General features: G+C 49.5%; 1 long non-coding RNA gene across 1 annotated transcript in view; it reads right to left on the bottom strand.

Annotated features, from left to right (window-relative positions):
* LOC115085708 overlaps window positions 1–24,642 on the bottom strand; it is a 151,636-nt gene that overhangs the window by 126,085 nt on the left and 909 nt on the right. The gene's annotated exons all lie outside the window — the stretch shown is intronic.

Below are 24,642 nucleotides of genomic sequence, written 5' to 3'. Positions count from 1 at the left end.
CAGTGTTATACACAGAACAGTGATATACAAAGATCAGCTCCGGTGTGGAAGGTTAGAAAGACTCAGAAGACTGGCTGAATATTTGCCATGATTAAAAAAAAAAAAAACACAACCAGTATTGCTAATGCACATTTTAGAGACTGTAGACTAAATGAGATTAAGGGAAGGAAAGAAAGAGGAAGGAGGCTGAGCATGAGACTGGGGATGCATCTCCTTGAGTTCAGGGCATCTATCTACTGCACCGACAGGTGAGCCCACAAATCCTCATTGAGAAGAACGAGAAGCTCCGCTTCCGAAGCCCACGCCCTTTCGAGGACCTCGGGGGCGACAGGAGGGAGACTTGCGGAAGGGACGGACTCTTATGGGGAAAAACTTCCCCTATACAGGACGAAAATGGCTGCAGTCTCGAGAGTGGCCACTTGCCCGAAAAGTCCTGGAACCCACCAAGCGAGGGACCCCACCCCCCAGCATATGTGCCATTTTCTACAATCCACTACCAAATCGAACCCTGAAAGGACAGCATGGTAAGATCAGAGTTCAAAATGGTATCTGCGACCGGTTGCGCAGCCACAGCTGTCGCCTGGTCACAATAACAGAAGCAGCTTCTCTGGCGGCTGTGTGAACCAGCTCACAGCCCGCATCGGCTAAGATCCCAGATCCACCATAGGCCTGTTGTCTGAAGCGGTACTGCCAGATTCTTGAGAAAGACGCAAGGTAGCTCAAGCTACCAGGGCACAACAAGAAACCTTTTTTTTTTTTTTTTTTTTTTAAGTTCATCGCCACCACCTCAAGGTGTGCTTTAGAATAGCCTCAGTTCTCTTGAACATCCTTAAGAACTGCACCGAACACACGAACGCATCCACCATAGGGAAACACAAATTTTCTCTGGCCTGTGAATCCAAGGGATATAACCTGCCGAGGTGCACCCCCCCCCCCCCTTTTAAAAGGATGCCTCTGGCGCATCCCATTCCAGATCAAGCAACTCCTGAATTGCATCCAGGAGGGGGAAGAAACATGAGGCCTCGCACAGGTTAACCAAAATGGAGTCCTTCTTCTGCACCCCCTGAGGAGTCAGCCCCAGCCACGCCGAGGGTGTGCATGGTCTGAGCGATCAAGCTCGGCCACTCATCTCAAAGAAAGAAACGGAGAAGAGTTCCATATGGCTCCAAATCCGGGAGAATCTCCCCTTCTGCAACAGTCAACACTTGTCCATGGTGGCAGGCACTGGAGAACTCAGAGCGCACAGTCCTAAATTAGTAGGTATTGTACACAGACAACCCCCCCTGTAGAAATGTCTGTAATCCCTGGACGAATTCCACACAGGAAAAGGAGGACAGGTCCATTCCAGGCCCCAGAGGCAAGAACCTGACATCTAGGGAACAAATCTCCCCTGACGACTCAGCTAGTGGATCAATAGAAGGAGGACACCTGCCTCATGTCACCCTCGGTCCCATTTCCACTGAGGATATGAACCATCATCGGCAAATTCAGAAAGAGGCAAATCCCCGTGAGGATCCAGGCAGCACTGACACAGGCTTATAGAAAGTTCCGGCTGTATCGCCCTGCAGTGGCATGCAGCACAAATAAATAAGCGCTTAAACTTCTTTGCCACCAGCGCCATGGTTGAAATGCACTCAGACAGGTATAGGCACACACCCAGCTAGATGCACAAAAACTGCGTCCGGTTACCTGCGCGTAAGAATCGCGCCCAAAATGGATGCACAAACAATGTGCATCCAGGTACACACACTCAAAGAACGCCCAAGCTAGGCACACAAGTTATACGTCCAGAAGGAAGGACACCTAATTTGGAAACACAGGATGTGCTTTTCTTGGCCTGCAACTGCTAAGTGGAATTTAGGTCTACACTAGTCAAGGCTATCTGACTGAGGCACTTTACTGAGGGAGGGACCGTACAGTATCACCTCAGGAGGCAAACGGAGCTACATAGACATCTCCTTATTTCTTTTTTTTATCACAGGCAATCCCCCTGTAGGGAAATGCATGTCCACCATCTGTTGGAGACGGAGAATACTGGCAGACTGATGTCAGGGCGGGACTATATAGCCATGACATCAGCTTTTGCTCTATCTCCATCTGCTGGCAGAGGTGCATAATCCACTGGTGGGGCTGACCTGCCAGAATGCAGAGGAAAATATAATTCACCCTACACCTTCAACTATCAGCCCAAGGCGCCATCATTTCTCATGTATTTTATCCCGATTGCTCTTCTTTACAATATTCCTTCCTAGGATCTTCTCTAACTCTGACCTATTCAAAATGCTGCTGCCCACTTGATTTGATGGATTTATTTTAGGCACATGCAAAGCACCTATTGCTGTCATCATGTCTATTCGTCTGTCCATGTGCACGGATCTCAGGTCTTCCCCTGGAGACACTTGGCTGAAATTTGCTCAGCCAGCCTCAGTAAGACACTCCAACACTCCTGACAAAAGGCATCCAAGAAAAGACCCCCAGGAGATGTGCCAGGAGAGCAGGGCCCTCCCTGAATTTATTTATTTATTTAAAGAGATTTACATTCCAACAATCCACAAATCTTGGCAGATAACAACAATACAGACATAATCATAAACAAAAAGATAGAAGCACCTACTACCAACCATAGAAGTTAGTTAATAAAATTAAACAGAGCTCAAATTCAGTGCTCAAAGAGACATAACATAGCACCCTGCCAGGCCACTGAGGCAACAGTTAAATCACTCAACCTTGAAAATTTAAGGGGGAAATGCCAGTGAAAAGAAATATGCTTTAAGAATTTTTTGTAAGGTGAGGCAGGTCCCGTACCTGCCTGGCCACTGTAATATGGTGCCAGCCTTCTACCTGGCACTCCGGGGGTTAAATGTGGGGGGGGGGGGGGGGGGGGAGAAGAGATGCAGCGGCCGGTATCCAGGCTTTTGCTGCGAGACAAGGCAGGGGAGGGGGAGTTGGAGGTTTATTTTTAAACCTCTTGTTTTCCTGGGATCCTATTGGTTCCCTCCCAGCAGGGCAGATGGGAATGGGAGGAGTCGTGGGGAGGGTCCTGGGATCCGGCAGGCATTCAAATTTTTCCTGCCGTGGCGTCTGGTCGCTGTGAGGGTCCCGCTCCTGCTTTTTCCATTTTTGGGCCTGCTCCGTCAGTGTGAAGTCAGAGGAAGCAGCGATGCCGGGGGGATGAAGCTTCCGCAACGGCTCCGGGTGAGCCTCGCGCTGACGCAGAGATCGGGTCCGGCTTGGCCGTGCCGCGGGCCGCAGTGGCCGTCTCAGGGGAGCAGACCACGAGGCTCAGGGTGGCAAAGGGCGGGCTTCAAGCTCCAGAACTCGCAGCGTTAAGGCCGCTGCATGCCGGGGAAAGTCGGGGAAGCCAGCTTCTGCTCTGGGCTCGGCCACGCTGCCTGTCTGCGGCCCTCCCCCTCCTACTCCTGCAATGGATGAGAGTTCCTGCATTCCCGTTCCTCACCAAGCTTCTCTGTCTGCCTCAGCTGCTGTGCCGGCTTCAGCTCCGGGCTCAGAGATGTCCGGTCCTGCAGTTGTAAGGAGGGCTGCACAAGGCAATGTTTCTCTGCATTTTCAAAGGGGGTTGGAGGACTCGGGGGATCGGGCAGGTTTCGGCAGGCCTCCTTGGTGGGCCCTTTCGGGGCATTAGAGGGATGGTTCCTCGGGGAGGTACAATCCTGGTCCCTATCTGAGCTCTGAGTCGGGAAGTGACTGGCAGGGCCCAGTTGGTCCTCCTGAATATGTTTGGGGTTCCGGTGACAACTGGGGTCTTTTGACTCTGCCGTGGGGCGAGGGCCCTACCCCGGCCTGGTACAGGGGCCCGCAGGGGAGGTTCAGTGTGAGGCCGACCCCTTCCATGTCCAGTTGGGGGAACACATCTGGCTCTTGGAGAGGGGCTCAGGTGCCACCGCCTTATGACATGGGTACATGTCGTTGCCCCTACTGCTCTGGGGGTCCGCCTGGCGGTCCAGCAGCATCAGCGTCTTCCAGGTCATCGGTTGATGCTGCTCCTTCTTTTTCACAGATTTATCCCATCGGCAAGTCAGATGATGGTCCTGGTTCTTCGCAGCAAGAGGGCTGGCGTGCTGATCCAGTCGCAGCTGCGGCGTTCAATTCCGGCTTCCGGGGCCCGGCCTCCAGAGAGATAGATCCCACCAACAGGCTCCAAGCCACGAACCCCGGTGAGGCAGGTCCAGCCAGCGGCTCCCAGATATCAACCCCCTGTGCGATGGGTAATGATGGCGGTGCCCGAGGATTGAATATCGCCGGGACACATGCAGACAGTAGACAACCTGGTATGAGGTCGAAGTGGGGGGGGGGGGGGCAGGTCCGTTGCAGAGTGGGGTTCATGTTCCCTCAGGGCTAGGGGTCCCTGGTTCGACCAAACCGGTGGTGGTATTGCAGGGAGAGGTTGCGGAGCCTCCGGCTCCCTCGGTCCCTAAGAAACGCGAGAAATTGCGGCGCAAGAAAAAACGCCTTCGGTCCAGCTCCTCGGACTCTTCTTCCTCCTCTTCGTCTACCTCGTCTGGTCCCTCTCTGGTAGGTGCGGGCAAGACAAGCCAGGTGGGGGAGCAGGGTCAGTCAAGGAGGGCGCCTATGTTAGTCTCTCTGAGTTGTGGGAGGATGTGCCCAAGTCGCTGCGCAGGAAAATCAGGCAGCGCAGGTACATTGATATTTTCCAGCTATTGGAGGGTCGTAGGGGTAAGCATAGGGAGAAGAGGAAAAAAAGAGGGGTGTGGATAGATTTCAGAATACGCAACGGAGGGTGGCTCGCAATGTGCTCAACTGGACCCGCTCATTCCTCCGTTTGGCTAGTGTTATGGGCCATCGTGACCCGACTCAATTTGGTCCCATGCTGGCGTATGCAGATGCTATTCTGGCGGCCAGCCGGGTGTACGAGGGCTGGTCGTGGCTCAATTATGATGAGCACTTTAGAGACCAGATGGAGGAGAACAAATTTATGGTTTGGGGCAGAAGGGATGTCGGGTTGTGGTTGACGCAGATGTGTGCCAAAGTAGGGTCGTTGGGCGGTGGGGAAGATAGCGGAATGCCTGGAGCACCAGGAGGGTGGCCATTTCGGACGGGACCTGCTCGAGTCGGGCCAGTTTTCCAGATGTGTGTTGGAAGTTCAACCGGTCGACATGTAACTTCCCCGATTGCAAGTTCAAGCATGCTTGCTCCAATTGTGGGTTGGGACACCCCGCCACCAAGTGTTCTAAACGATCCAATGTCGGGAGTGGCAACGGGTCTGTTGTTAAAGGCCCCCAGAATTGAGGTATTGGGGTTGGCTCCTACCCCTGTCCGTCTAGTAGCTATGACAGTATGGCTGGGTAGGTATCCCAAGGTGGAGGCTGCGTTACTTTTGTTTCAGGGTTTTGCGTATGGTTTCCATGTCCCCTTCGAGGGGCCGATTGGGGTGGAGGGTCAGAATTGTCCGTCGGTTCACAAGCTGGCCCATGTGGTAGCCTCTAAAGTGCAACTGGAGATAGACTTGGGCAGGATTGCGAGTCCTTTTCAGGTTCCTCCCTTTGAGGACTTGGTCCTATCCCCACTGTCTGTGGTGCCCAAAAAGGAGCCAGGTAAGTTTCGTTTGATCCACAATCTGTCGTTCCCTGAGAGTAACTCGGTCAACGATTACATTCCCAGGGATCTGTGCACGGGGAGATACGCTTCTTTTCAGTCGGCAGTGTTGATGGTTCGGCGCTGTGGCGTGGAGGCCCTGATGGAGAAGGTGGATATCGAGTCTGCCTTCCGATTGCTGCCAATTCATCCTGAATCATTTCCGTTGCTGGGCTTCCGGTTCCAGGAATCTTTCTACTTTGACAAATGCCTGCCTATAGGGTGCTCCATCACCTGTACCTATTTTGAAACATTTAGTTCCTTTGTGCATTGGGTGGTGGCAGAGCGGGCCGGAGTGGCTAACATCATGCATTACTTGGATGATTTCCTTTTTGTGGGGGACTCATCTTCGTCGACTTATTCGCATCTGTTGAGTTGTTTCCAGGGCACTGCAATGGAATTCGGCATCCCGTTAGCAGAGGACAAGATGGAAGGTCCTTGTACTCGCATTGACTTCTTGGGCATCGAGTTGGACTCTTGTCGCGATGATCTCTCGCTTGCCGACAGATAAAGTGGTGTCTAGGGCGTTGCAGGCCAGGAAAATGACACTGCATCAGATGCAATCCCTGGTGGGTAGCTTGAATTTTGCTTGCCGCATGATGCCTATGGCTAGGGTATTTTTGAGAAGGCTGAGTTCTAGTATGGCGGGCTTGCGGAAGAGTGGCCACTGTATTCGTGTTACGGAGCAGTTGAAGGAAGATCTGCGGATTTGGGATTGTGTCCTGTCGGATTTCAATGGTTCGTTATTGTGGCAAGATGATTCAGTGTCAGATGCAGCTCGGTCTGTCGGCTTCGGCGCCTATTTTCAGGGTGCCTGGTGTGCAGCATCTTGGCCGGAGGATTGGAAAGAGACGGGGGTTACCAAGAACATTACGTTCCTTGAATTGTTCCCCACTGTGGTAGTGGTGTTCCTATGGGGATCGCATTTTCAAGACAGGAGAGTAGGGTTTTGGTGTGACAATCAGGGAGTGGTGGGTGTCTGCGAAGTGTATATTGGTCTCCGATCTGCTGCGTGAGTTCGTGCTGCGCTGTATGGGATTAAATATCACTGTATGGGCTAGGCTTGTTCCTGATGTTTCTAATGCCATTGCTGATTCTCTTTCTCGTTGCAAGTGGTCCTTGTTTCAGGAGCTCGTACTGGAAGCGGATCAACAGGAGCATCAGAGCCGCATTTCCTTTGGAGTTTCGGTTCCCGGAAGCATGGAAGCTGCTCCAGGCATCCCTAGCTTCGTCCACCTGGAGTAGTTATGTGGCATCTGCAAACAAGGCGGTTTCCTTCCTGGCAGGAATGGGTTGGCAGGGGAGTCCTGTATCGGACGAACGCATGGTACAGTTTATTGAACGTGCCAGGGAGAGCGTGGCTTCCAGGGCATCGGTGGGTAGGCAGTTGTCCGGATTCTTCTTCTTTATGAGGGCTCATGGCTGGGGCTTTCCTGTAGGGAGATTCCTGGTTCGTCGGTTGATGCTGGAATGGGCCCGAGGGTCAGTAGTGGTTCCAGATAAACGGCTCCCGATTACTCATGCGATTTTGGGTAGACTGTGGGAGACACTGCTCACTATTTGTAATAGCAAATAGGAGTGATGTCTGTTTCGGCTCGCATTTGTGTTTGCCTTTTTGCTTCCAGCCTATTACTTAGGAACGTGAGTATACGGGAGGATTCGGTGACCTTCGTTATTCACAGGTCCAAAACTGATCAAGCAGGTAAGGGGTCGATGGTGGTGCTTCATCCAGTTCGCCACAGGACAGGTTGCAGACCTGTCCTGTGGCGAACGCACTGGCTTTTAAGAGAGTTCAACCAGGGATGGGGTTCATTTGCTTGTGCACCGCGACCTGCAGCCTCTGACGAAGTTTCAGTTCGAGGCGGTTCTGCGGACGTGTTTGACTGTTCTGGGGTTGGATACCTCGCGGTTCGGGACTCATTCCTTCCGGATTGGGGCAGCGACGTCCGCGGCGAACGCAGGCTTGTGGGGGGGGTGGATTCAGAGGATCGGTAGGTGGAAGTCAGATGCTTTCACTGGGTATGTACGGCCTGGTAATAATTAAGTCGTCCCAGATATTAATTCCTTTCTCTTTGCAGGTGCAGTACAACGGGGGATGGTGGTGTGGATTGTGGGACATTCTTACATTGCCTGGGCACATTCCCACACTTGTGGACGCCCGTACGAGCCACATTTGGACTTGGAGGGACGGGGGGGGGGGGGGGGGGTGAACGTTTGCTGGCTGGGGTGACGGGAAATGCGCTGATGGAGTTGCTGCCTTGTCTGCAAGAGGAGCTCCGCCATCTCAACCCGCCGAATATCTTAATCATTCACCTGGGTGGGAACGACTGGGACAAAATGTCGGGTCGCAGGGAGGGAATGGGGTATTTTAAACAGAGGTTATTGGAGTACTTTCTATTTCTAGATTGATACAAGAAACAGCATCCACAAGATGGAGAGTAATATTCAGCCGAGGGGTGCTTAAGAATTGCAACATTAATTAATGGTCCTGTGAGCTGGTCTGAACATAAATTTGATATACAAGTTTCCCCTGATGCAGGTGGCAAGACAGCCGCCAAAACGCCATGGCGTCGAGGATGGTTCATGTTTATTAAAGCTAAGGTGGATGTACACCTCACAAGAAAGGATTGCATTGCTGGTACACAGGTGATACGGGTGGAGCCAAAGCACTGATGGTGATTTTCAACTTCTGAAAAGAGGTCACAGTGGGTCCTGAAGGTCTCATGGTAACAAAGCACTGAACTCCAGTGGTGTTTAATGGACATTGTGATTGGAAGAGACAATGACTCTAATATGATTATGCCAAATCGATATGGTGATACAGCTACAGTGTTAAAGCAAAAGGGATTATATTCGTGACTAATTAGAGGATCATTTGAGTAAGGGCATTTTGCCCTGGTAACAAATAGTTTTATTTAAAACAAGTAAAGGGGTTTACTTTGGGTTGTTGGTTGTATGGTTTGTATGTGGATGAGTATGAAGTTAGATGGATGAATGGTTGGTTGTGTGTTTTTAAAATATGAATGATGTCGATTTAAAATGTATTTATACAGTTTATAAAATAAAAGGATGAAATAAATAGAAAGAAAATTACTAGTACTAGATGAGCACTGAGTTATTGGGTGAGCAAAAAATAGGGACCTTGTCATTCATATAGTTCTTGTTTCAGGAGGAGACAGGGTTATTCGGTATATTGTTGAAAGGGTTTTCATATCCGCCACGACTGGGTTTGGGACCTGGAGGCGGGGTCCATTTATCCTTCTTGTGTTTGGACTTGTTTTTGAACACGCTGCAGGAGGCCTTGGAATATGTACTGGGTGGGGATCCTGGCCGCACCTTTGGGGGCCGCAGGTAATTTACCTGCGCCTGTGGCGGGTAGCCCGAGCCGATTGGGGGATTATGCAGTGGTTAAAAGTGTCTGACTTGACAGGTGTCAGGTCAGTGGTTCCTAACTGAACAACTGGGGGCAGATGTTGATGGTACGACTCCTTGCTTGGGCGGTGGCGGGGGTTGAAGTGGTCGGCCCCTTGCTGGGCGGTGGCGGGAGTCATGGGGGAGTATTCATGATGTGACTGCATGCAGGCTGGGATAGCCTCGGGCTGCCCATCTTGCTGGATCGTGGCGGATGGGCGGGGAGGGGTAACTGGTTGTTATGGTGAACTGGCTCGGGCACCGGGATGTTGTAATAAAAGCTGCGGCCTTGTTGATCCCAATCTGTGTTGAGTCTATTTATTGGTTGTAAAGGGACAGGCGTAGGCAGAAGCGTCTGTCCTGGCTACCCATATTACTAAAGCATAGCAGATCCTTCCCTGCCCTAATTTCTTCAGGTCGAGTGTTCCACGAGGTAGGGCCCGCAATTTTGAACGTCCGATTTCTAGATTCGGTTAACCTGGCCTCTAAGGGAGACACTGGATTGATAAGCAAAGCAGAAGCCTTGGTTGGTAGGTATGGACTGCAGTCGAAATACAAGGTGGGGCTGTGTAGGGCTTTAAAAATTTGAGTTAATGGAACCAGAGTTTGAAGTGCAAGACGACTATGAAACATACCTTTTTTTGTCTTATGCTAAAAGCTCACAGGAGCAGGGAGCAAAGAAGAGCAAAAATATTTTTTAAAATTTAAGGATAAAGAAAAAAAAAAATAGAAAAAGAAAAAGCAAAGAGGAAAAAAAATAAGGAAAACATTCCCGACTTTAAAATTTTTGGTTGGCACCTAAGGTTTTCCAAATATTTTTTCACTCCTTGTATCATTATACCTGTGAGGATGAAGTGTATGGGGCAAAGTAACCCACTGTCAAAGACACTTCCTCCAAACTGAAAGTTACAGGAATCAGCCAGCTCTACACATTTCATTCATCTTCATGGCTTTTAATGCCGAGACTAATTTTGGTCCGGTTGATCAATACCGCCTGGTTTCCCACTGCATTTCTTTTCCTGAGTAAGATCAATTTATGTGCAACAGAACCTTCATTAACATCCGGCCGGTTTTGAGGTGAACAGATTACTGCTGCAACTGGGTGAAAAGCTCACAGGACCGCCACAAACAGGTCGACACTAAAAGTACGTGTTATATATTGATGATCTGTGTACGGCCTTTCACATCTAGGGATTTGATTTACCAAAAAAAAAAAAAAAACTTGAAAAAATTTACCACAGAAAGCTATTTTGACCAATAAAAATAAGCAGATGCTATGTTAGGAAAAGCAAAGCAGAGAGACCTTGTAAAAGTCTAAACCCCCTTGGAATAGCACAATGCATTATCAGCCTCGATTCAATACATTTCACCCTCAGCAACATTTTCCCCTCAATATGCAGTTGCTCTCCCAATATCACCAGCAACTAGAGCCAGGCAGAGAATTCATACCGAGCATGCTACAGCTATGATGGCAGCTTGAAATATGGGCAAAAGGCAAAAAAAATAATAATTTTTTTAAATATTTTGTGTGTGTTTCTAATGCCACATTGCCTTATTTAAATATGCTGTCCAACTTCAAAGAAATTAATGGGGGTAAAAGGCAAAAGAAAAAAACAGGAAATATTTAATTACTGGTGTTAAATCAATGTCATAAACAGAAGGTAATAACCATTCAGCAGAATGCTAAAAACTGTCATTTAGATAAAGCTAAAATCACTTCTAGGAGCCTACTTGCAGCCTGTTACCACAAGATAAGGTGTGTAGAAGTGGGGGAGGACTCTCTTAAACCAATCTGCATATTTTGGTGCACCCCCAAATCCCGTTCCAGCAGCACTGCACATGGAAAACCATTGCTCTTCAAGGACAATATTCTATGTATGCATTAAAAAAAAACTTCTATTCCACAACTGCCTTAAATCATCCCAAAGCGGATTACAATGTTACATTCACAAAAGCATCACAATGCAACAATAAAATATATTACATAAGAAAATAAAACAGAACCAGTTCAAAAAAACAGCGGCTCATTCAAAAACTTCTTCAAAAATTACAGTCCAATCATCACCCCTCCCTGAATTATTTTACATCCTGTTGTTCACGGAGTCCTACTGGCAGATTGTTCCACGATCCCTCGTTCTAGTCTGTTTATACTTATTAGCTGAGGGAATAGCCAACAAGCAAGTACCCTCTGATCTCTATTAGAGCCCGCTTTGTGATACACCACTCAATAAGATCTCTCAGAATGCATGGAGATATATTTTTCAAAAAGCTTAAACAATAATCAGCAGCCTGAATCTTACCCTCCAGTGAAGCTTAAAAAAAGGCGACCTTTGATATGTGGCAAATCTGCTATTTCACAGACAACTGGGAGTCCAAAAGGCTCCGTTTGAATGGGAACAGATGAATCCTCTGTCAATAAGACTTCCAGTGCACGCTTTCCTTGCCCATCCAAAGAAGCTTAGTTTTATTCACATTTAAAACTAAATGATGATCAATCAGCCACCCCTACACCTATTTAGTAATAACTTTCAATCTACCTTCTGGGAGTTCACCAGTGAGAGCGCATGGCAAAAAAAAAAAAAAGAATGATCATCAGAGTACATAAAATATTTTACGTCTAGAGAATGTAGCAAGGAGCTCAAGGGAGAAAGATATAGATTAAAAAGGAGTGAAGTGCTGTTCCCTATGGCATGCCCCACTGAATATTATGCCATGTTGAATTATGGGCACCCATTTGGACACTCTGCCTCCGATTTGTGAAATACGACAAACCAACGAAACACTGAACCCCCCATGCCTTTCGCGACAAGGTACCTAATCAAGAGCGCATGATGCACCATATCAAATGATGCAGACAGATCAAGCTGGACCAGAATACCTGTTCGACCTTGATCCAAACTAATCAGCAGAGTATCCATAAAGCTTAACAGCAAATATTCCGTATTTTGGTGCTTACAAAAAAAAAAAAAAAAAAACTGTCGCGGGCTCAATATCGAAATGTCATTTACAAAAACCTTCCAGCTGCTCTAAAACTATCTTTTACAAAACTTTTACTAACGTTGGCAAGTTTGAAACTGGACAATAATTAGCCAAATCAGAAGATAAATGAAAGTCCTTCTTAATAGCTCTTCCAGTCTGCTTGAATTTCTCCCTTGCTTAAAGATTTACTGATCTTTTTTTTTTTTTTTTTAAATGATCTTATAAGAGACCTTTAAATTTTCGACAATGTATTTCAGCTTTCCACTACCACAAAGTACTCTCCACTAAATCCATCCAAAAGCAGCACGTACTGATAGCAGAATACTGAGCAACCTAGCATCAGAAGGATAGGGAGACAGGGAAAAACATGTCCACCCACAAACACACAGGCACAAGAAAAGAAAATTATTTCTTACCTGCTAATTTTCGTTCCTGTAGTACTAGGATCAGTCCAGACGGTGGGTTATGTCCCCCGTCCAGCAGATGGAGTCAGAGCAAACTTCTGAGGGTGCTGGCATATAAGCTGGTGCAACCCTCCTAGCCCTCAGTATCGAGAATATCAAAGCCAAGTTAGAAAACTGGACAGACCGAGGAGGATGGATCAAGCATATCCCCAAGTCAAACTGTAGAAAACTGTAAAACTGTGAACTAGAACAACTTGCCAAGAGAACTGACAACCGAAATAAATACACTCAGACAATAAGCGCCAAAGAGAAGGCTAAGTAAAGGACAGGAGAAAACGACTTCGAGCAGGTATACCCCCAGATCAAATCACGACCAGGGCGGGCGTCTGGACTGATCCTAGTACTACAGGAACGAAAATTAGCAGGTAAGAAATAATTTTCTTTTCCCTGTACGTCCTAGGATCAGTCCAGACGGTGGGATGTCCCAAAGCTTCCCTAAACCGGGTGGGTCCCTGAGAACCCTGCTCGAATAACCCTGTCCCCAAAAGAGCCTGATTCCGCCACCGGCAAATGGAGCCGGTAGTGTCTGGAAAACGTGTGCAAAGATTTCCAGGTCGCTGCCCTACACATTTCCTGAACGGAGACGTGCTGCGACTCCGCATAGGAAGTGGCCTGAGCTCTCAGAGAATGAGCCCTGATACCTATCGGAGGAGTCTTTCCGGAGCCGATGTACGCCGAAGCCACCGCTTCCTTGAGCCAGCGCGCAATGGTGGTCTTCGTCGCTTGTTGGCCCTTTCTGCTCCCCAACCAGAGAACAAAAAGATGATCGGAGACACGAAATTCATTCGTCACTTCCAAATAACGTAAGAGAACCCGCTTCACGTCTAGGCGCCTGAGAGATTTAGGGGCGTCCGGTGGGAAGGACGGAAGTTCCACCACCTGGTTCAAGTGAAACGCCGAGACCACCTTGGGCAGGAACGAAGGAACTGTCCGGATGAAGACTCCCGAGTCCGAGAACCGAAGAAAAGGTTCTCTACATGAGAGAGCTTGGAGTTCCGAGATGCGCCTTGCCGAGGCAATAGCTACCAAGAAAATCGTCTTCAGAGTGATATCCTTGAGAGAGGACTGATGCAGGGGCTCGAAAGGAGGTTCTGCGAGAGCCCGCAACACTAGATTGAGATTCCAGGAAGGACAAAGTGGACGCACCGGCGGCCGCAGATGCTTGACTCCCTTTAGGAACCGTGAGATATCCGGATGAGACGAAGGATCAGGCCTTCCCGAGGAGCGAGCCAAGGAGGCCAGCGCAGAAACCTGCACTCGCAGGGAATTGTAGGAGAGACCCTTCTCCAGCCCCTCTTGAAGGAACGCCAGGATCTGCTGTCGCGAGGCCGCTGTCGCGGGAGCACCCCGTGCGGAGCACCAGACTTCGAAGACCTTCCACACCCGTACATAAGCGACCGAGGTCGAGGTCTTTCGCGCTCTGAGGCGAGTGTCTACCACGGAGACTGCCTAGCCCTCACGCAGGAGACTCCTCCTTTCAAAAGCCAGACCACAAGACAGAAGTGTTCCGCCTGATCCGAAAATACCGGACCCTGGTGAAGAAGACGAGGCAGGTGTGATAGCCGAAGCGGACCGTCCATCGCAATGTTGAGTAAATCTGCGAACAACGGCCGGCGCGGCCATTCTGGAGCCACTAGGATTACTGATCCGTGATGCAACTCTATCCTTCCTAGCACCTTACCCACCAAGTGCCAAGGGGGAAAGACATAGAGGAGAAGACGGGACGGCCAAGGGAGAACTAGGGCGTCCACCCCTTCCGCGCCCCGCTCCCTTCTGCGGCTGAAGAACCTTGGAGCCTTGGCGTTGGAGGCGGTTGCCATGAGATCCATTGAAGGTGTCCCCCAGCGCCGCACGATGAGGGCCATCGCATCTTCAGAGAGAGCCCACTCTCCGGGATCCAGGGCCTGACGACTCAGGTAGTCCACTTGGATGTTGTCCACCCCGGCAATGTGCGAAGCCGCCAGATGGCCGAGGAACCGTTCCGCCCAAGACATCAGACGAGCGGCTTCGAGGGCCACCTGACGACTCCTGGTGCCCCCTTGCCGATTGATGTAAGCCACCGTAGTCGCATTGTCCGAGAGGACGCGAACCGACCGACCCCTGATTAAGGGCAGGAAATGCATGAGCGCCAGACGTACCGCTCTGGTCTCCAGGCGGTTGATCGGCCAGGTCGACTGTTCCTTTGTCCACTGACCCTGAGCCGAGCTCTTGAGGCAGACTGCTCCCCAACCGGACAGGCTGGCATCGGTAGTGACTACTATCCAGTCCGGAGCCTCCAGAGGACAACCCTGGGCCAAGTGTTTGGGGTCCAACCACCACCTCAAGCTGTGCCTGGCGGTTGGAGAGGGATGATCGCCTGATAATCCCGAGACACTGGCTTCCACCTCGATAGCAGAGACATTTGCAGGGGTCGCAGGTGCGCAAAGGACCAGGGCACGAGATTTATCGTAAATGCCATTGAGCCCAGAATTTGGAGGTAGTCCCGAGCCGTGTGCACCGGAAGAGAGGCAAATTGAACGATCTGGTCCCGCAAGGATTGCGCCTTGTCTGGCCGAAGGAAGACTTTGCCCTGAACTGTGTCGAAGCGTGCCCCCAGAAAATCCAATTGCTGGGAAGGCAGCAGGCTGCTCTTGCTGAAGTTCACCACCCAGCCGAGAGACTGGAGGAAGGTCACCACTCTGTCGACCGCCGACCGACCCTGCGGAAGAGTCTTCGCTCGGATGAGCCAATCATCCAGGTAAGGATGAACCAAGATGCCTTCCCTCCTGAGCGCGGCTGCCACCACTACCATAACCTTGGTGAAAGTCCTGGGCGCGGTCGCCAATCCGAAGGGTAGGGCCTGGAACTGAAAATGTTGACTTAAAATCTTGAAGCGAAGAAACCGCCAATGGGCCGGCTGGATCGGAATATGCAGATAGGCCTCTGTTAGATCGAGAGAGGCGAGGAACTCTCCCTGATGCACCGCCGCGATAACCGAGTGGAGTGTTTCCATGCGGAACCTGGAGACCCGGAGCATCTTGTTGACCTCCTTGAGATCTAGGATGGGACGGAAGGAGCCGTCCTTCTTGGGGACCACGAAGTAAATGGAATAATGCCCCGAGCCCACCTCTCCGGCGGGGACAGGCGAGATGGCCCCCAAGTCCAGAAGCTTGTCCAGCGTGCGCTGGATTCCCAGGCGCTTGGAGCTTGACCCGCAGGGAGAGAAGATGAACCGGTCCCTGGGAAGCCGGACAAATTCCAATGCGTAGCCGTGTCTTAAAATGTCCAGGACCCACTGGTCCGTGGTGATATTGGTCCACTCCTCGTAGAACAGAGCGATGCGACCTCCAATCCGGGGTAGCGAGGAGTGGACTGGCCTGGCATCATTGTGAAGGCTTACCAGAGGCTCCCTGAGCCGAGGAGTCCCTGGCGGGTCTGCGACCCCGAAAGGGCCGGGTCCAAGACTGAGACCTCCCAGAGGGCGTCCTGGGTCCTTGTTGCCGAGGACCCCTATAACGCCGCTGTGGGCGTGTGCGATTCCTGGAGCCCGATGGAGATGGACGATAGGACCTCTGACGGTCTTCTGGCAACCGATGGACCGAATTTTCACCTAGAGATTTGATAATCTGATCGAGGTCCTCGCCGAAAAGAAACCTACCCTTGAAAGGTAGTGCCCCCAGACTAGATTTGGAGGAAGGATCCGCTGCCCAGTTTCGCAGCCACAGAAGTCGTCTGGCGGAGACCGCTGACACCATGGTCCTCGCAAGGACCCTCAATAAGTCGTGTAAGGCATCCGCTCCATAGGCTAAGACCGCCTCCAGGCGGTCCGCCTGCGCCGCCTCCTCCGGCGGCAACTGCTGCGAGGTGAGGAGCTGTTGGACCCACCGAAGACCGGCTCTCTGAGTCAGGGAACCACAGATAGTGGCTTGGACCCCCAGTGCCGAGACCTCAAAGATCTTCTTGAGGGCGACCTCCAGTTTCCTATCCTGTAGGTCTCGAAGAGCTGTACCCCCTGTGACCGGGATCGTGGTTCTCTTCGTGACGGCGGACACCGCTGAGTCAACCTTAGGAACCTTAAGGAGATCCAGAAAGTCCCCGGGGAGAGGATAGAGCTTGTCCATAGCCCTGCCAACCCGGAGGGACGCCTCCAGGGTATCCCATTCTCTCACTAGCAGCTGTAGAAACGAATCATGAATAGGAAAGGTCCTAGCCAGAGGACGCAGGCCCGCCAGCACTGGATCCCCCTTCTTTGTGGCGGAAGCTACGGAGGGAGCTGGAGGAGCCGGGGGCTCAACAGGGGGGTCCAGGTCCAACTCCTGAAGAACATGGGGAATGAGCTCCGCCAATTCCTCCTTACGAAAGATGCGAAGCACCCGAGGGTCATCACATTCCAGGTGGACTGCCAAAGACGTTTCATCATCATCCCCCTGGGATGCTGGGTCCCCCCCTGGGTCCGGCAGAAGAGACGTCCCTCCCAGGGACAACGGAAGACCCAGAGGCACCCCGGGACCCCTCGCGCCCCCCGGTACCGCAGCCGCAGTACCTGAGAACTTTGGGGACTTGGCCGGTGGAGGAACTGCCGCTGACCCCCCCCCCCCCCCCCGGTAGGCTGTAGTCTTTGAAGATAAGCCTGGTGCATGAGCACCACAAAATCAGCCGAAAATCCTGGAGGCCCCGGGGGAGGGGAGGTAGGAGTGTCCCTGGAGAGTCTGCTGGTGGAGGGGAGCGGGCCCGGGTCCGGGATCGGCGGCGCCAGCAACACGAAGTCCTCTTGAGTCTCCTCGGGATCGGATCCCACGCTGCTCTCCAGCTCCAAGATGGCCGCCGCTCCCGCCAAAGGAGGGGGGCGGGGCACCTACCCTTGGAGCGTGGCGCTCTGAGCGTGGCGGCGAAATCGCCGGGGGAGCGGCGCTTGTCTCCCCCCCGGGGAGACACCTGCCGCACGGACCTTCCCGCGAGCCGCCCTGTCCCGGGCCGCCGCAGGACGGGCAGCGAGCACGCTGCATCGTGTCGGGCCCGGGCGGGAAACGAGGTGCTGTAGTGCCGACGAAAGTCGTGCCGCGGGAGGAGCAGGCCTGCCTCGCCCTCGCTCTACTCTTAATCCTCCCCTCAGGAGCGGCAGGGGAAAGACCTCCCTGCTGCCCCAGGGAATTGGCGCGTCGCGGGGCGGCAAGAGGGGGGAAGGGGACCGCGGTTCAGGGTAGGGGAGAGGCTGGCCCCACCAGCATCCACCTCCGAACAGCTTGCAATGCTGTAAATAAAAATTCACAAAAACTTACCAACTTTCCCCCCAAACGACTGTCGACGTGAAGGGAAAGCAAGAGAAAGAGAAAAGAGCGATAGAGGAGAGGAAAATTAAAGAAGAGGCAGTCCAGATCACAAGAGTTAGGGCGGCAAGCCCAAGCCTCCTCACTACTAAAAATAAACTCTCCTGATAGAAATAAAAAATTTCTTTCTTTTTTTTTGCTTGATCCAACCTAAGAAAGAAATATAAGAAAGAAAGTGTGGAACGGAGCCACTAGCTAGGGGAAGCAACGGTTCCCCTCCTCACATCTGCTGGAGTCAGAGAGATACTGAGGGCTAGGAGGGTTGCACCAGCTTATATGCCAGCACCCTCAGAAGTTTGCTCTGACTCCATCTGCTGGACGGGGGACATAACCCACCGTCTGGACTGATCCTAGGACGTACAGGGAACATTTATTAATGCTTAAGTAAGCTAACTAGGATGGACCTGGATTTTTTATATTGACAGGTCTTCCTTCCAATCTGTATGACCCACCTGATGACCAAACGGAGTGAACTCCTGGGCATTTTGCAAGGGCACAATCACTGGCTCATTTTTATCCTCCTAATGGTTAGTAACTGGCCTGAGAGACCACCGTGAAGGTCTGTCAGGCAAAGCAAGCTCTTCCTCATTTTCTCCAGCTCATCCAGCCAGGGCAGTACTGCTGTATGGATCGGGTCTCCTATCAACAACTCCTGCTCACACCAGTAAGAAATAGTTTTTATCCTGTATGCGCATATAAGAACATAAGAAAATGCCACACTGGGTCAGACCAAAGGTCCATCAAGCCCAGCATCCTGTTTCCAACAGTGGCCAATCCAGGCCATAAGAACCTGGCAAGTACCAAAAAACTAAGACTATTCCATGTTACCATTGCTAATGGCAATGGCTAATCTCTAAGTGAACTTAATAACAGGTAATGGACTTCTCCTCCAAGAACTTATCCAATCCTTTTTTAAACACAGCTATACTAACTGCACTAACCACATCCTCTGGTAACAAATTCCAGAGTTTAATTGTGCGTTGAGTAAAAAAGAACTTTCTCCGATTTGTTTTAAATGTGCCCCATGCTAACTTCATGGAGTGCCCCCCTAGTCTTTCTACTATCCGAAAGAGTAAATAACCGACCCACATCTACCCGTTCCATACCTCTCATGATTTTAAACATCTCTATCATATCCCCCTCAGTCGTCTCTTCTCTAAGCTGAAAAGTCCTAACCTCTATAGTCTTTCCTCATAGGGGAGCTGTTCCATTCCCCTTATCATTTTGGTCGCCCTTCTCTGTACCTTCTCCATCGCAATTATATCTTTTTTAAGATGCGGCGACCAGAATTGTACACAGTATTCAAGGTGCAGTCTCACCATGGAGCGATACAGAGGCATTACGACATTTTCCGTTTTATTCACCATTCCCTTTCTAATAATTCCCAACATTCTGTTTTTTGACTGCCACAGCACACTGAACCGACGATTTCAATGTGTTATCCACTATGACACCTAGATCTCTTTCTTGGGTTGTAGCACCTAATATGGAACCCAACATTGTGTAATTATAGCATGGGTTATTTTTCCCTATATGCATCACCTTGCACTTATCCACATTAAATTTCATCTGCCATTTGGATGCCCAATTTTCCAGTCTCACAAGGTCTTCCTGCAATTTATCACAATCTGCTTGTGATTTAACAACTCTGAACAATTTTGTGTCATCTGCAAATTTGATTATCTCACTCGTCGTATTTCTTTTGCAAATCATTTATAAATGTATTGAAAAGTAAGGGTCCCAATACAGATCCCTGAGGCACTCCACTGTCCACTCTCTTCCACTGAGAAAATTGTCCATTTAATCCTACTCTCTGTTTCCTGTCTTTTAGCCAGTTTGCAATCCACGAAAGGACATCGCCACCTAGCCCATGACTTTTTACTTTTCCTAGAAGCCTCTCATGAGGAACTTTGTCAAAAGCCTTCTGAAAATCCAAGTATACTATATCTACCAGTTCACCTTAATCCACATGTTTATTAACTCCTTCAAAAAAGTGAAGCAGATTTGTGAGGCAAGACTTGCCCTGGGTAAAGTCATGCTGACTTTGTTCCATTAAACCATGTCTTTCTAAATGTTCTGTGATTTTGATGTTTAGAACACTTTCCACTATTTTTCCTGGCACTGAAGTCAGGCTAACCGGTCTGTAGTTTCCCGGATCGCCCCTGGAGCCCTATTTAAATATTGGGGTTACATTTGCTATCCTCCAGTCTTCAGGTACAATGGATGATTTTAATGATAGGTTACAAATTTTTACTAATAGGTCTGAAATTTCATTTTTTAGTTCCTTCAGAACTCTGGGGTGTATACCATCCGGTCCAGGTGATTTACTATTCTTCAGTTTGTCAATCAGGCCTACCACATCTTCTAGGTTCACTGTGATTTGATTCAGTCCATCTGACTCATTACCCATGAAAACCTTCTCCATTACGGGTACCTCCCCAACATCCTCTTCAGTAAACACCGAAGCAAAGAAATCATTTAATCTTTCCGCGATGGCCTTATCTTCTCTAAGTGCCCCTTTAACCCCTGGACTGTGCTTCTAGAATGGTATTTTTTTTTAACAATGACCATGCCTCTTGGACATTTTTTACTTTTGTAGCTGATCCTTTCAGTTTTTTTCTAACAATTTTTTTCATTTTATCAGTTTCCCTTTTGAAAGTTTAGCACGAGTGCCGTGGATTTGCACACTGTTCCTTTTCCAGTCATTAAATCAAATTTGATCATATTATGATCACTATTGCCAAGCGGCCCCACCACCGTTACCTCTCTCACCAAGTCCTGTGCTCCACTGAGAATTAGATCTAAAATTGTTCCCTCTCTCGTCGGTTCCTGAACCAATTGCTCCATAAAGCTATAATTTATTCCATCCAGGAACTTTATCTCTCTAGCGTGTCCCAATGATACATTTACCCAGTCAATATTGGGGTAATTGAAGTCTCCCATTATTACCGCACTACCAATTTGGTTAGCTTCCCTAATTTCTCTTAGCATTTCACTGTCCGTCTCACCATCTTGACCAGGTGGACGGTAGTATACCCCTATCACTATACTCTTCCCCGACACACAAGGGATTTCTACCCACAAAGATTCAATTTTGTATTTAGTCTCATGCAGGATGTTTATCCCGTTGGACTCTATGCCATCCTGGACATAAAGCGCCACCCCACCTCCTTTTAACAAATGAAATTTAATGTGGACAAGTGCAAAGTGATGCAGTTAGGGAAGGGGGGGGCCCTGCTCGGACCATCTAACACGGGCCTGCAGCGGCTCTCTCTCTCTCCATTTTCCAACCCACCTTCCCCCTTTTCTTCTTTCCTCCCCCATACCCAATAAGCACTCTCCCCATTCCCTTCCCTCCAAAATCCCAGCAAGCACTCCCCAGCCTCAAACCCGCCCAGGCATCTGCTCAGTGCTCCCTGTACCTTCTTGCCCTGGTGATACTGCCCTCTCCTTCACGGGCTTCCACGGGCCTACGACTCTCACAACCTGACTCTGCCGAGGCGCACTGGATGCCACCCTGACATCTTTCGCATGAGCAGACGCGTGGCTGGCGATGCTGCTTTTTCTTCTGACTGGGCTGACACGGAGTTGGCAAACACACCCCGTTTCCTGCAACTGGCAGACAGAAACACCCCCCCGTCCCCGTATTTGCAGGGTCTCCCCAATGCACGTGGCTCAGTGCAGTTGCTCCGATTCACAACCCCACCCGCTTCACCAAGAATGGCCCTGGACTGGAGTTTAACGAAAGTGCAGCTAATGAGCTTACTGTGAATTGCAACAGAGCCACAGACAACCCTTCAGCCAAAGGCTGCAGGAAGCTCTCTTTCCCCCCCCCCCCCTCCCAGGTGGAGAAAAACCAGAAACTGATAATTAGGAGGAGTCTCATATAGCCTGGGGTAATCACAGCAGTGCTCCTTTTTCCCTGAAAGCCAGAAAAGTATTGGTGTTCAAGACAAAAAAAAAAAAAAAAAAAGAAGCAGTTAACACCAAAGAGAAATCACCTTCATAAATTAACGGCTGGGAAACCACGCAACTGTTGATAGCGTGGAAGAGTCCTAGGCAGGGAGCTGGGCAGGACGCCACACCAGCCGGAAGCCCACGGTGTCAATCAATGGATCTTCACTCTTGGAAGAGGAGAAGAGAAACAGACAGAACCTCGCTCTCTCTCTCCTCCTCTGCACCATCCCCTCATTTCCATCACCTGCAGCCCTCTTATCCTCCATCTGCACTTCACTCCACACTCCCCACACAGCCCCCTCAGGAGCAATCTTCTTCCTCACACATTCTCTCTCCAGGCCTCGGAGGCCCTCCTCCTTCTCACTCTCCACTCAGGATCACAATGCCTACTCCCCAGGGGGTTTTGATCAGGATCAGAGGTGCCTGCCTCCCCCCCTCACCTCCCAGGTACTGACTGGGGGGCTAAAGATGCTTCAACTCCCATCCTCCTGGCACTAGCACCTAGGGCCTGATGGGGAACAAAAGAGAAACCCTACGGATGTGGATCCTAGCCTGTTCTCCGAGCCACCCCCGCTGCACATTTCCCCCATCAACAAATCCCAGTTTGCAATATTCCTGTCCCTGGAGCGCCTCCGCCGTCACCCTTTTGGCTCAGTGGGTGCTTAGAACGATTGCTAAATACACTCTTTACCTAAGGAGAGTTTCTGCCAGAGACACAGGGTGGGGGATGTGTGCGCGAAGAGCCATCGCGCACTCAATTTATCGCAGCGCCAACCATTAAACATATCACAAAACTAATCCACTCTACATTAAGTACTGCGGGAAGACCACAAGCCTTATTTTCCAACAGATGCTGCCTGAAACCGGAATGCCAGAGAGCTGGCTTAATTTAACTGCACATACAACAGGCCAGCAAAAGCACTGGCGCGGCATCACGTCCATTAAAATTAAATAGCAATCGACGGCCAGAAAACGAATGCAGTCTGCCTGCTACAGAATAGTGCCAAGACAATGCCAGTTCCTTAAAACATTTTTTGGGGGGGTGTACTAGAGTCAATCAGCCTTGGTTTCAGGCCTCGACCAATGCAGGCCGCACTCTTGGCTTTACAAGGGTTAAATATTCAATGAGCGGAAGCTGGAGCTGGACTTCAAAATATATCACTGGCTTCTCAGTTCTGCGGCTTCCATTTCTGGCACCATTCCCAGGCCTTCTTTCTGGTTTTTGTCCTTTTTTTTTTTTTTTTAAACTCCTACACAATACGCTCTAATCCTTACATTATTTAGATATTTTTGGAATAAATGATGTGTGCCCTTTTATTGTGATGCCATCTGTCCGAAACACAAAACTCTCTCTCTCTCCTCAACTCTATTCTGCAGCTGTGTGGCTTGCAATGGATTCTGACACCCCCACTTCTAGCCCTGGAAGTGCCCGAGGAGCTTTCACAAACCTGAAAAAGCTAATATCTCCTTACAAATGAAAGAAAAAAAAAACACACACAACAAAAAGGGGAGGATGTTTATGATATTCTTTAACTAAAACTGAATTTTCTAAAAAAAAATATATATATATATATTTTTTATTTTTTTTTGGTGCCGATTCCGGTGCTGGATTGAAACTGGTGTGAGGCCTCTCCACTCCCCCTAACTCAGCATTAATGCCATGGCTGGAGTCATGAAAACGTTTACGCTTCTGAACGGTAAGTAGGACATATACAAAAGTGAAAATCACATGGGCCTTGTTTTTCCCCACTGAAGATAATAATAGTTTTTTCCCCCCAGTACTTCCTCTTTCAAATGCTTTGCTTAGCAGGTTTCTCCCTGTTCATTTGCTTGGGCATATTATATCAGCCAGGCTCAATATTTTTCAGTCATGCTCTCTGAAAGGCAGCTGGGATGTAATCCTTAGTAGTGTGGACAGAAAACGAACTGGGCGGGCTGGCTGGGCTGGTAGGTCTCTTTCTGCCCTTATACAACATATCATGTTACTACTATGTATCTAACCTGCTTTGCCACTTAGCCCTAAATGGTGGAGTGTAGCCTAGTGGTTAGGGCAGTGGCCTCTGAACCATGAGAACAGTGTTCAAATCTTTCCACTGCTCCGTGTGACCTTGAGCAAGTCACTTTACCCTCAGGTACAATCTTAGATTATGAGCCCTCTGGGGACAGAGAAATATAAACATTGAAAATAAATGCCATCATCCCCTCAGTCCTCAAGGGGCTTAAACAGACCTAGCTTGCAGGATACCCCATAATGAATGGATGAGATAGCTCTGCACACAATGGAGGCAGTGCAAGCAGATCTCTGCAATGCATATTCATTAGAGATGGCCTGTTTGTGGCTCTTGAGGGCTGGAGTTGGTCACCCTTGCCAATAAATCTTTTGCATCTATCACCTACAATACATCACTACACCACTTCTATACAAGCATCTTTTTGTGGTCCTCAAATTAGCACATGAAAAAACACTGAATATGAAAAATGAAGAAAGATTAGCGGTGGACATAAAAGTACACTTGCCGCAAAAATCTCTGATTGGAGTAGTTATTTACCATGCAGTGTTGATGGTGTGCAGGCCAACAGGATAAACTATAATCTTCTGTTTTGGGGTTACTTTCATAAAACAAGCTGAGAGAAATTGTAAAAACAAAACACTCGACTAAGTAAGCAGAAGAGCAAAGTGACTTGCAGAAGATACAGTATTTGACTGTTACCCAAGACTTTTATCACTCTGCCACTCTCATCACGGATAAACAATGCCTATCTAGTCACCCCTCATAATGTACCCAAACACAGAGGAACCGAATTGATAATGCACTTTCTAAAACTCCAGAAGGCATAAGAGAACTTTGCTTTTTGCTGGATCTGCAAAATATGCCTTCCCCACACGTTATTATTATCCTGGATGACCACTA

The sequence above is a fragment of the Rhinatrema bivittatum genome, chromosome 2 (assembly GCF_901001135.1).
Source record: "Rhinatrema bivittatum chromosome 2, aRhiBiv1.1, whole genome shotgun sequence".
Classification (NCBI taxonomy): domain Eukaryota; kingdom Metazoa; phylum Chordata; class Amphibia; order Gymnophiona; family Rhinatrematidae; genus Rhinatrema; species Rhinatrema bivittatum.
The sequence above is the reverse complement of the archived record's forward strand: the minus strand, read 5'-3'. Positions and strand labels throughout refer to the sequence as shown.